The sequence below is a fragment of the Stegastes partitus genome, unplaced genomic scaffold, assembly GCF_000690725.1.
Source record: "Stegastes partitus isolate 25-593 unplaced genomic scaffold, Stegastes_partitus-1.0.2 Scaffold17, whole genome shotgun sequence".
In the NCBI taxonomy this organism is placed as follows: Eukaryota; Metazoa; Chordata; class Actinopteri; family Pomacentridae; genus Stegastes; species Stegastes partitus.
This window is the reverse complement of record NW_007577748.1, coordinates 1,617,659-1,630,718: the sequence shown is the minus strand read 5'-3', so window position 1 is coordinate 1,630,718 and position 13,060 is coordinate 1,617,659. Positions and strand designations below refer to the sequence as shown.

At 44.5% G+C, this 13,060-nt stretch overlaps 1 protein-coding gene and 1 long non-coding RNA gene across 3 annotated transcripts in view; one reads left to right on the top strand and one right to left on the bottom strand.

Annotated features, from left to right (window-relative positions):
• Window positions 1-4,963: 4,963 nt before the first annotated feature.
• Window positions 4,964-5,469, bottom strand: LOC103364504 (uncharacterized). The gene is made up of 2 exons (XR_520549.1): window positions 5,404-5,469; window positions 4,964-5,314 (listed from the first exon to the last, which is right to left on the bottom strand). It is a non-coding gene; the product is annotated as an uncharacterized LOC103364504 (long non-coding RNA).
• The window catches only part of LOC103364512 (trinucleotide repeat-containing gene 6C protein-like), a 49,852-nt gene continuing 42,122 nt past the window's right edge, over window positions 5,331-13,060 (top strand). For both annotated transcript variants that reach the window (XM_008291668.1, XM_008291659.1), the window contains exon 1: window positions 5,331-6,194. The gene's annotated coding sequence lies outside the window, so the exon portion shown is untranslated. The remainder of the gene's footprint in view (window positions 6,195-13,060) is intronic.

Here is a 13,060-nt window from a genome sequence, read left to right as displayed (position 1 = left end):
TACTCGCTTGCTGACGCTCTCCCTCCCTCCCTCTATCCCAGCCTTCATCTATTCCTCTCTCCTTCCCTCCCTCCCTCTTTCGCTGGCCTTTACCTGCTTGCTTGTCTCAGGGGAAATTACCACAGCTCAGAAACGCTGTCCTACTGCACTGCAACGCTCCGCTTTGCTCTGCCTCCCTCCACCCATACAGAGCACATATGGACACACACAAATACACACACGTTTACTATAGACACGCGCTCACACACGAGCGTGCATGCACAGCCGTGCGCACGAAAACACTCCCACGTACACGCAGTGGCTGCATAACCCCTTTCCCACCCCTAGCATTATTGCCCCTTTACCAGCCGCAGCACACCGTTTCTTCTTGCTATTGTGCTTCACCCATAATACATTATGTGCTACACAGACACACAGCAGCAGCACATGGGGGGATTAGAGGCATTTGTTGCCGATGTCTGCTCTGTGTTTGTGCGCAGAGAATTGTCTAATAATGTATTTGTGTGTTTTTATAAACAGCATAACAGTAACTGCTCACATGTTTTTATGTGGCAATGCATGTACTGTATATTTTAGTGCAGCAAAGTGTGTATGTATGAGCTGCCACAACATTAAAACCACCTTCCTAATATTGTGAGGAGCCACCTCATAATGTCAAAACAAATCTGACCTCTTGAGGCATGGACTCCAGAAGACCTCTGAAAGTGTCCAGTGGTGTCAAGCTCCAAGCAGCAGATCCTTTAAAGTCCTGTAAGTTGCGAGGTGGGACCTTCTTAGGTTGGACTTGTTTTTCTATCACATCCCACAGATGCTCAATCGGGTTGAGATCTGGGGAATTTGAAGGCCTAGGTCACTGTCATGAGAGAATAGCAGTGCCCTGGAGGGGTGGCTGTGGTCTGCAACAATGTTTACGTAGGTTGCACATGAGAAACAAACATCCACATGAATGCCAGGACCCAAGGTTTCCCATCAGAACAGTGCCCAGAGTATCACATTGCCTTGCTGGCTTATCTTCTTCCCATAGTACATCCTGCTGCTGTCTTTTCCACAGGTAAACAACGCACAAGCACCTGGCTGTTGATGTAACAGAAAACGTGGTCCATCAGACCAGGCCACTGTGTTGCATTGCTCCACGGTCCAGTTCAAACGCTCATGTGCCCATCGTAGGTGCTTCTAGTGTTTAACTCTGCAACCATTCTGCAGCTTTTCAGCCCTGACGCACTGTGTATTCTGACAACCTTCTTTCATAGCCATCATTACGTTTTCAGCAGTTTGTGCTGCAGCTTTTGCTTCCCACACAGATCAGTGGGCCTTGGGCACCCATGACCATGTTGCTGGTTCATTGGTTGCTACAACCACAAGACCTTCTGTTTTTGGAGATGCTCTGCCCAGGTGACCAGTCATCACAGTCTGATCCTTGTCGCAGCTGCTCAGGTCCCACACAGCTTTCCTGCTTTCAACACATTAACCTAAAGCACTAATTGTTTATTATATTGCTGTGTAATATATCCCGTCTCTTGCCAGGTGCGATTGTGAGGAGATAATAAGTCGTATTCACTTGACCTGTGATGGTTTTAATGCTGTGGCTGGTCAGCGGATATTTCCCCACCTAATGACTTTTATGTGTCAGACTTCTACTGTTCAGGGTAATTCGCTCTTTAGTCTTAATGAAAGTTAATGAAAAGGATCCCTCCTCCTCCTCTTCTGGACTACCGTGCCTTCAGCTACTTGCAGTCTGTCTTATCTCTCATTGCAATGCTGCAGACCTTGGAGATGAGCAATGAGCAACTCAGCAGGGTTTTACCACTCTGCACTGTTATTTAATGGATAGGCACTTCAATCACTTCGCTAATCAGAGTGAGAAAAACTCACAATGAATGTTTCAGCCCAACCGCACGGCTACTACTTGCAAATTTTAGCCTTGAAGTAGCAGAACCGGGAGAGTCGCTGTGCAACATTCTTCTTTTATGTGCGGTTAGGAGATGGTTCCTTCCTCTGTCAGAATTATCATCATGACGGTCCTTTTGCATATGTCAAGTCATGCCTTTGGAAATGTCACTTTGAGCGAAGCAGCAGCAGCTCGCTGTCTGCATTTTGATTACTCACATGCATAAAGTCCAGACTGTGGAGGAGGATTGTGTATTCATAATCAATACCAAAAAACTGACACCCCCCAACTCATCACTTATTCTGTATCACACAGCAAACCATAAATGTCTTCTTCTAGAATTCAGTGTCTGGGGAATACGAATTCAACACCAGCACCAGCTTTTGGACTCGGTGCTGTCGTGAAATGTTTGGCTCCCCCTCAGATCACGCTTGCTTGGTTAATTCCACAAGGTTAAATGTTCAGGTAATACATTTAGAGGGGTGCTGTGTATTTCAAAGTAAGGCAAAAAAATAAATAAAAGATTGTAAGTACTACCTGGCCTGTCATAAACTGTGAACAAATTTTGACTAATGAAGAAAAACTACAGCTTGTTGGATTCGTGTTTGTGTAATTTATCTGATGTGTCGGCATTCTATTAATGTGTGTGGTTATTAATGTTTCAAGCAGGAGATACTCTGTCTCGTGGGGATCATGTTTAAATGATAAAATGTAGTCACAGAGCACATACATTAAATATGCATGTGGCCATGTAACATTTAGGTGTGACTGTGTGTTTGTGATGTGGGAGTAAAGCGAGCGTGTGCACAGTGTGCATAAGAATCTGTGGTCTGGTGTACGCACGTGCATGCTTGTGTGAATCTGAGCGTGTCTTCGTGTGACTGTGGCAGACTCTGGCAGCAGGCTTGAAATTAAAACCTTATGCGGAACAGAGCTCATGATTGGACTGGAATTAAAACAAAAGGCAGAGGAGCACACTGAAAAAAATGGAGCGAGAGAGAGAGAGGGGAGAAAGAGAAGAGCAGGAGGAAGAGGAGCGTATTGTCTGAGAGGGGAAAGGAGTGAGCGATTGCCTCCACTGCAGTCCTACAGCTTGTGTCTGGGTTGTTTCTTATCAGAATGTCAGGCGGACCTTTCCCATTGACTCGCTTCTGTCAGCAGTCTGCTTAAATGTGAAAGCAATTAGGGAAATTGGCGGAGTCAAAGAAACATCTCAAAGACACCTAAAAGAATAGCGGTGATGAGTTGGAGAGTGGATGTGCACGGAGAAGGACGTGTGCACGCTCACATACGCATCGGTACACGTGCAGATGTGCACTTAGACACACACACACTTACTGTCTTTTCTTACCTACATTAACACACACACACACACCTGAGTAGTTCTTGCCATTGATGGCTAAGTACATGTCAAGCCACTATCGCTATTTGAAGTCTCGGCCGTCCTTTGTGGTGCATACATTTCCACGTCTCTCTTTGATAACTCGTGCGACTTGGGCTATAAGTAATGTAGGTACTTTAGTTTGCGTGACATAATAAATCACTGAATTGATGCTCCGAGCAGACACATTCAATTAACTCGGTGACAAAATGTTTACTAGGAGCACAATTTATTTACATGGCATACATGAACAGTACGTTCCTGCTTTTTCACTTTAATAGTCTGAGCCACAGTGAACTACATATCCCTTAAGGCGTTTCTGAAGGCACTCCCCTCTGCTCTCACCTCTCTTAACCCCGAGCATGGAACATCTGCTTTCTCCATTCATTTGGAGCTTGCTGTTTTAATAGCTCTGGGCATATTGCCTTGAAAAGGAGAGAAAAAAAACTTTTGGCCAGGGCCCCTGGCTTTCTCATTAGCAGTCTCTCCCAGTGATGTATAGGAGCGTTCTCACTGGTCAGCCTTCCCCTTTGTGGAATGCAGTCCTGACCTGTTCCCACCGCACAGTGTGTGTGTGTTTCTTGTGTGTGTTTGTCTGTGCGTGGAGCGGTCATTTCCATGAGAAAGGAGTGCAGAGAATGGACAGGGGCTGCGTTTTCTTTCTCTGAGACGGCTGCAGACGTGGCTCAGGGCGCACAAGGGCGACCTCATCCATCATGTTGTGAATAGCCCAGAATTATCACCCCCTGTTTCTGGACATTCTGTGATGAAGAGATTCTTGACAAAGGTCGTCTTGGGTAGAGAAACCTGGGGTTGGCCCCTTTAAAGGCCATTTCAGTCTTTTAAAGTTCTTGATGCAAGCTCCAATTGTTTGAAGACTTCAAGAACTCTTATCTATCCATGTGCTGTTTTGCATGATTTTGTTATGAGCCACACAAACTTGGCATATCTCTGTTGCAGGAAATATTACACAACAGTATTGCTCGGAGAGAGTGGTGAAAAGTTACAACTTTGAGGTTCATGGAAAGGTACTTTCTGTGCCTGTCTGGCTTCCTCCCACAGTCCAGACATACATGTTAGCTTCTAAATTAGCCATAAGGGTAAGAATAAATGTGCATGGTTGTCTGTTTCCCTGTGCTGGGACCTGTCCAAGGTGTATCCTGCCCGTCACCCCAATATCAGACCTTTATCAGATGAAGTGGATAATGGGTGAAGTGGCTTTACTTTGCAACATATATGTTCCTTAAGTGCTAAATGCTCCATCTAGTCTCTGACATTGCCTGTGTGGTGCTGGACGAGTAGTATACGGTGGATTTTTCACCAAATACAGATACATACATTTAAAAATATTGCTGATGAAAGCGATGAGAAAGAACCAACACATTAAAGCTGCAAACTGTAAAACCAGAACGACGAGTAAAAGCTGCCAATAAGCTCTGCCGAGTAACCATTAGTAACAATAATCATAATAATTACTTAAATTGTGTAGCACCTTTGACAAAAAGTTACCGTCCTTCACAATAAAACGTGAAATTAAACACATAATGAAGACAAATGCAAGCAAATAAATATGCAATGTAACTGGACTTGAGTCAGGTCAAGTCATTTGTTCCATTTTTAAAGCAAAAAAAATTCTGACTAGAGCAGCTTTAACCACTGCTGGAAGCAAAACAAATGTAACCTAATACACAACATAAATAGCGACCATGTTTTAATAAGCATTTCATTCAGAATGGCTTTACTCTCAGGAAATATTGCCTCTACAGCATTTACGGCGTCACATTTATTTCTTTTAAGCACAATGTTGGGTCCACGCTTCTGCAATTACCCTGGAAATATGAGCTGCCTGCCTCCATCCTGTGTGTGTGTGTTTTTTTTCTTTCCTCTTCTTCTTCTTGCCTGTCAATCCTCGGTGGCCGCTTGGAGGTTTGGAGGAGGCGGAGGAGGAGGGCGGGGTCGGAGGGCGGGTGGGCGGAGTTTAGCGTCCGGGGTTTCGGTTGGTCGGGAGTGACGTATCCGGAGCCGCTTCCTGGTGTGTCTGCTGGCTGGGAGGAGGAGAGGGAGACTGCGGTGTTGTTAGTTTGAACAAAATGGCTGCGAGACCACTGTCAACGAGAGCTCACTGAACGCCTACCATGAGTGTCCGCTCCGCTGTCTGGATCCACACAGAATGTATTTCCCCGGAGTCGTTACTCACTCTGCATTCGCGGTAGCCAGCCCGTCGCTAGTCGTCCAACCGGCGACTTAAACTAAAAAAAAAAAAAAACCTAAAAAACATTTCTTTTGCACTTTAAAACAAGTTGGCTGGCTGGCTGCTGGCTCACGGCCGTCGGCTTGCTCAGCGAGAACTCATCGGCGATTTTTTTTTCTTCTTCTTCTTCTTCTTCTTCAACGAAAACTGCCTGAATTCTCCGGTTTGCAAAACCTTCGCAACGATCTCAAACGCCAACCAGCTAGCTTACATCATTTAGCTGCTTTTAAAAGTCGTTGTAATCGTGTTATTATTATTTTTTTTTTCGTGTGTGTGTTGTTTTTGTTATTAGTGGTGCTTCGCCCCCTTCCCCGCCCCCCTCGGTCTATCGTGACGTTTTAACAAACTGATTTTTTGTGAGTATAATTTCACATTTTTTTGTTTTTTTTAGAGAGAAAATCTTTTTTTTTTGCTTCAAGCATAAATTACCGTACTTGCTGTGTGTATATCTGGCTGAGTAGCCGTTGTTTACCTCGGTATCTTGTCACCAAGCTGCTTCAGCGGGCAGCGGTCGGCTTATCTACCAAGTCTTGACTTTAACTGCGACTAAATGTCTGCTCCATCTCTTTACGGGTAACTTTAGAAAAGACATCGGAGAATGCTTTTCTGCGTATTTTTTTCTGCCATGCATCGACTCTTAACTGAAAGCTGCCAAAGCTGTGATTAACCGCAAGGTAAGTTACTGTTAGCTTTTTGCTCCATGTAAAAAACACTGTTAGTGGCTCTAAATATGCCAAATAATGAGCTGTGTCGCTTTTACGCATGTCTCTGGAATATTCTCAGTGTTTTCTTCATGTTGTGCACGTTAGAAAACCACCAAAAATAGCCGACTGTGTGACCAAATGTAATCTTCCATGTGCTGTTTTTGGATTATTTTTATTGATGACTAAATGTAGTATTGTTATTTGAAGGGGCTTGAACATGTTGGGAACTTTTGTGTTATATCACAGCTCCTTCATGATTGGCTGAGTGGACTGGAACACACTCAGTACATGTGAGTGTGTAATGTGATGATTTCTTGAGCTGCCTTGCCTTTTTTTTTCCCCCAGTCTTTCTCTGTAGTTATTAGAAGGTAATGGTGCGCTGGTTTTATGGTTTATTGGTTGATTGCTGGGAGAGTAGAGTTTTTTTTTAATGTTTGGATCTGTGCCCTCCCATTGTAGTTGCAGTGTTCCCTAAATGGTGACAAAAGGCAGGTCTGATCCCAGTTCTTCCCTGCTCTTTCGTCTGCGGCTCTGTATCACGCCGTGTATCTTGTACACTATTGTGCATTCCACTACACTAATTCCAAGCACATTATTAAACATAGCTGTCCTGTCTCTCTTCCCTCCTCTCCTCCACCCCCGGGCTCGCTGCGAAAGCCGGGGATTCTGATTGAACTGTCGCCTTCCATTGCATCCCCCCTTTCCTGCATCCTGTCTCCAGGCACTGGAGTATAGCTTTTAATATCTCCTCTGCGTGTCTTAATTGAAGTACATAATTTCCTGTTCAATTTCAAACCCCTTTTTCCTTCCCTTCCACCCCCCCCTCCTCTGACATCTCTGTCACCACTGTCTTATCTCTATCGTCACACACCAGTGAGGTGATGAAATGAAAAATGTGCGCGAGCAGCAAAGGCACACATGCATTTTGCAGTCGGAGTGTTTATTTGTGTGTACGGCGCATACAGATTTGTCTTCGTGCCTGTTTGAGTGTGTGTCTGGTGCTCCGTCTTGGAATGTAAACGTTGTGCGTTTGTGTCACAATCAGCTGGTGACTGCACACGTGTTGTCGTTTTTTTTTTTTTTGCAAGGGGTCCGTGTGACCATGGCTCTCTGAATTCCTGCGCTTGGTTAATGCCCTGCAGTTGTTAATCAGGCCTTGAGCCGAGTCCCGCATGCCCTAGACACCCAGCTGACTCACAGACGCAAACACGGAGCTGTTTCTTACCCAGGGTCAAGGGTCTTCTCTTCCATATGCGTTCCCATCTTTCCAAAAGGCTGATGAGCATGCAAAAAGTGGATAGCTGTGGAAAGATGTTGGAGCCCAATTTGTAAAAACAACAACAACAACAAACAAACTAGTGAATATGGAGTAAAGAAAGATATAAAAACCTGATAGGAGCTGGAGGGAGTCTGCTAGTTTTAGCATTATCCTTGACAGCTGATTTAGAACCATCGCTCTTACTAAAGCCCCCATGGGTGGCACATCTGGAGGACACTTAGGCAAATCAGGGTTGTGTATGGACCTTAGGGCAACAGCAATGGGGTACCTTCAAGGCAAGGTATTCTACAATGAAGATGTCAGCCATGCTTCTCATTTCTTACAAATGTATTGTTCAAAGTTTGGCTTTATTACTTTCTGAGGTTAAATAATCCACTTGGTTGTCATGTGTCAGACTGATGGTCTGTGGAGAATATGGATATTCTGTCAGTATATGTCAACATCTGCAAAAATTGCTGCACAAAAATAGCACTTGGAACATTTCTAAACTCTAAATTAGCTCAATCTTGAGGTGCTTAATCAGGGTTTTTTTTTTTTTTTCAACTTAATGGAAAAGGACCCAAAATAAGAAATCCAATCTCTCACTGGGGCACAGACTCAGTAAATTATATTACTACTTGCTGTTTTGGCAGCACACTAGCAGGAAACCCATAACCCATGTTGGCTCTGGATCTAACCAGGCTGTAGGCTGTTGGCATCTAGACGTTGTTTTGATTAGAGCGTATTGTAACAAAGCCACGAGGACAAACCTTGGCAGTCGCTCCATCTGCAGCCCCTTATCACGGAAGGGGCAGGATCATTTATTTAAAAGGAAACCCTAGGCTTGCTTCCCCTCGTCTGACCCTTTTCAGACAAAACACGAACACCAGCCTAGTCCTCAGGTTGCTATCATTAGCCTCGTTTTCACTACCGGCCAAACATAACTTGAATGGGCCTGCTTGCCCCGTGTCATTGTATCCCGCGCACACACTCCTGCTTTGATTGTTTGCTTCCGTACAATAGGCTGTCAGTTTGCTCCAGAGATTGCAATTTTACATCAACTTCTTTCCATTCAGCGACAGATAGTTTGTGTTGACCCAGGTAAATCCCTTTGTGTCGCGCTTGTGTGTGGCTTGTGTTGTCTATCCCCTTTCCCCGTCATTGACCTAAGCGCAGGCCTGACCGTGGTAGTCACTGAGCCTGTGATTATGAGGCTTTTCAAACAACTGGCTCAGTCCTGATAGATAACGCGCTTAACACCGCCGCAGGGTGCTGCTCCAGTAGGGGAGCGTTGACAGTAGAATCAGCTGGATTCGGTGGAAGGCTGCCAAAAGCCATTACCCTCTATCTCTGCTCTATGTATTGCTATTTAGAAGTCAAGGGGAGCAGGGTAAAGATTTGCCAGACAATCGCGTTTGGTGTGGCCATTGTACTAAATGAGAAGCGTTTGTGTGTGTGCAAACCAGTGTGTGTCTTGACTGTAGTAACGATCGGGCACTAGCAAGCCAGAAATAGTTGTGGTATCCTTTGGATCACCTAAAAAAGGAAGTGCTCAGACTTACTTTGGCATGACATTTTTTTGTTGTTGTTGTTTTTCAGGGGTTGTAGTGGACTAGATTGGGCAAAACTATGACTTCCTCTCTTGTGAAGTCATGTCTCAGGAAAAGAAACTGTCATTGATGAGACTGACTCTGTGCAGTTTGTCTAACCTCAGCTGTGTGATGCAGCCCAGGGTTCATCTCAGGTCTGACACTGATCTGTTTTTGGCAGAAGATAGTGATCTCATGTTAAGATAGGTCTAATCACATCTTCAAGTACTCTCGGCCCTAAAACTGGCATTTCCTGTTTGCCAAGATGTGTGAGAGTGTAAGCTCTTTTTACACAGTTAAATGCGTAACTTATCAGAGAGGAGTTAACGTATAGCTTCAGCTCTGCGTGAAGGGCAGCGCTCAGGTATTTGCTTACGACCAGTAGCCTCGTATACAACGTCAAGCAGGGGGTGGTGGTGGTGGTGGTGTCTGTGTAACCCCCCTCCTCCTCGTCTAACTTGTGTGCCAATGGAGGGGGCAGGGGTTTAGGGGGCCCACCAGGGGTAAGCCAGGCTGGGGTGGAAGCAGGGGGATGGGGGAAGCGAAGCAGAAACTGGCGAGTTGCTGCCTGTGAGTCTTGGCAGGGGTCCAGGGGAATGTTCAATGTGCCGAGGATCGGTGGGGGCCTTCGTCCCTCCCTCTACTCCATGTCGGCTAATTGGAGAGATGTGGAGAGAAAGAGATGGGCATCACATGGAGACTGACAGAGAATATGCAGGACGTCCAACCTACAATGTTCCCTTTTTCCTGCTCCAAACCAACATTAGACAGCCTTACTCATTATGTAACAGGACTTAGGCCCTGCAGCACTTCCAAAGCTCTCAGTTAAGGCTATGTAAATAGCACTAGCATGCACTGCTTGTCCCTGCACTGGGGCCATGGCTTAGGCGAGTAAGCTCAGGTCAATTGTTTATTGTCTGGACCACGTATTGCCTTAATATCAACTTGAGTACAGTCAATGAAGGTCAAGTGTAGGAGCACGTTTTCAGGACTTTGTTTGATTCAGCAGAACTACTTGAAATGATCGACAAAACATTTGTTGTGATGTTTGAGTTGTAACCTATTTAAATTCTTGTGGGCAGATGCATTTCAACAAAAGTTTGGCATAGTTTAATTCATACTAATTAAGCCACAGAGTATCTGAGGACACTAGAGAATTGGGGGCATGTGAGCTGTCGTCCCAGCACATCATGTGCTATTTGCATTTTAAATGTTGTGATGCTTAAATAGCTGTATTAATGAATAGTTTTCTCAGTATTTTAGGAACTAAAGTACATTTCTGCTGAATGTTAATGGGAGATGTTGGTGTAGATTCTTATTAGAGCAAAAGTTCTAACTAGCTAATGCTAATTTTTACTTGCAATCAAAACTCATTCACTTTATGTTTCTGCTTTTCTTTCACTTTTAAAGCTGTATGATTGTTGGTATTTCTACATCTTAACTATTACCCAAACAGAAGGGTCTGCCGTGGCTTCCATCGCTCTGCTTTTCTTGTTTTTCTCTCGGCCCTCCTTACATCAGATCAGGCTTTGTTCCCATAACTAATCACAGCACTTATTTTCTGTCTCTCTTTCAGAGGCTGTGTTATTGCTGACACTGTTGACAGCCAGTAAATTGTTGACTGACATTGTGTGTATGTGCGCTTGTGCATCTGTGTTTGTGAAGCCCAATTTAAGCTCCAGACCTTGGAAGTGAGGACATTTGTGGAAGGGGAGGACATTTTGTACTCACCTTTTTGACACACATTCAAAAGGCTTTCGGAGGGTTTAAACCTGGGTTCAAGTTAGCAAAAGGTTTAGGTTGAAGTGTAGGCTGAAGTTGGTCGTGATGGTTAATGTTTGTGAGAGCGAGGCTGTACCATAGTAACCTTGAGGTTCGTATAGACTTGCTGATACAGCTGTAGCTCATTTGTCTGAGCGTACATTGTGTGCAGGCATGTGTCCCTTGATTTAGCCTTGCGTTTGTGATTTTGACAGTTTGATGATAGCAGAGAAGGACAGGTTGTGAAGCATTTGAATATGTATATCAAATATCAGGCATGCACAAAAGAACAGCAGTTGAACGCTGCTTTTTATCTAAGCTCTCTTCACTATATTGCTTTAATAACACATTGGCTTCAACACAAAGCAACAGTAATGACTCTTAATCAAGTCAGTAAGAATGCATAGGAACCACAATGTTGTGTATTTGATTTAGCTAAATAGCAGACGATCTAACTTGTTGGCACAAAGATATTTTAAAAGTGGATAAATGCACAAGTTAGAGCAATAGGATTCTGACATATGTGCAGGTAGCAAACAATCAACACTATTTCTCAGTTAAACCTGTTTATTATTTATTTATTATCGTGTTTTGAACATGACTGTGTATCACAGAATACATGAATCTGTGTTGGCTCGTGACCATCGAGGTATCCCAATAGATAAATCCAATCAATACCTGCCAGCCAATCAGAAACAAGTGCCTCCTGTTGCCATGGCATAACGTGTAATTAACAGGTGGCTTTGTAGATTGCACTCACAACCAAATCTAATTATTTTTTGCTTGTATAAATATAAAAAAATAATGCAAGTATAAATGAAAACAAAGTGTTCCTAAGCAAAGATGAGCGCGTACACCAACACACTTGGCTTGACAGCTTCTTGAATTCACAAAGCTTTAGCTGCGGTGATGGCAGGGAGCAGCCCTGCTTGGTCTTGTGCATTGTGCTGTTTTCCTATTTAATGAGCTGCCACTGTGTTAAAGTTTCATATCGACTTGGCAGAGGCAGCATCCGAGACACTGAGAGCTAATTTTCTGGAGGCAAACCTCAAAGCTGTTATTTATAGCGCAGCTCGAACTCTCTTACTATCTGATTCTTCGACTTTTTTTTTTTTTCTTCTCCATCTTGCTTTCACCGTCGTCACTGCTCTCCACCCACCTGTTCGCGTTCAGTCGTGGCTCTCATGTACAGATTTCACCCGACCAAGAGTTGTTTTTTTTTTTGGCCACAATTCGTTGAGCAAGTCCAGTCTAGTGGCAGTAAAATGTGTGTATTTTCACAAACCGCTGTCTCCATCTAGTTTTAAGCAAAGCCGGTGCGCACAGAATGCTTGCGAACCGAGCAGAGTCTGTCGAAGGTATAGAAAAAGCACACCGGCGTTGTTGTCGCTGCTTATCAACCATGGAATTTACAGGCTTGTTTTCCACACACACCATTCAGGTCGAGTAAACACACCCACACAGATCTGTGGAGAGGAGCTGCAGCAGTAGCAGGTACTGAGGAATTATTCCCCAGGTGAGGGCTTCCCATAATGTTCCATGTAATAAGACTCAGGAGAGTGTTGTGGCTTCTATAATGCCACAGGAATGGGTGGCTGCTTGAATGGTAATGGTGTTGGAGAGTGGATTTACCACATTCTGTGGTCACGGCCTGACCGTATTACTTTTTTTTTGTTGCTCAGAGAGGAAAGTCCTCTTCTGCTCCTTTTGTGTTGTGTCTGCAGCTGCTCTGACAGCCATTCACAACACATGAAGCTTCATGTTTTCATCGCAGCTTCTTCTCCTTTTAAGTTCTCCCTCTGTGTCTGTCTCCCTTTGTCTTGCTCCATCTTTATAGTAGCACGGCTCATTTTATCCCCCTTTATTCTCATTTTCTATCACCCTTGCATTATTTTCTCCCCTCACCCCTCGTTTTTTTTTTTTCCTCCCTCCCTGCATCTCCAGACACTAGCGATCAAGGTGCATGGATATTTCAGTTCCCCCCACCCACCCCCAGTCTTCCTCCTCGTCTGCCAACCTCAATAGCGCTTCGTTCAGTTTTGTTTCCAACTCCTCCATTTCTCCAGTGAGGATTCTTTCTGTCTCTTCCTTCTTCCAGCATAGTCTTTTTCCTTTCTCTCTGTGCCCTGTCTGGTTCTCCGGCGGCTGTCGTTCTTAATTGGTATTGCTCTGCGTCTGCTTTCATCCTCTGCCTGCCTCCCCCCCCTCCTCCTTCCTCCTTCCTCCTC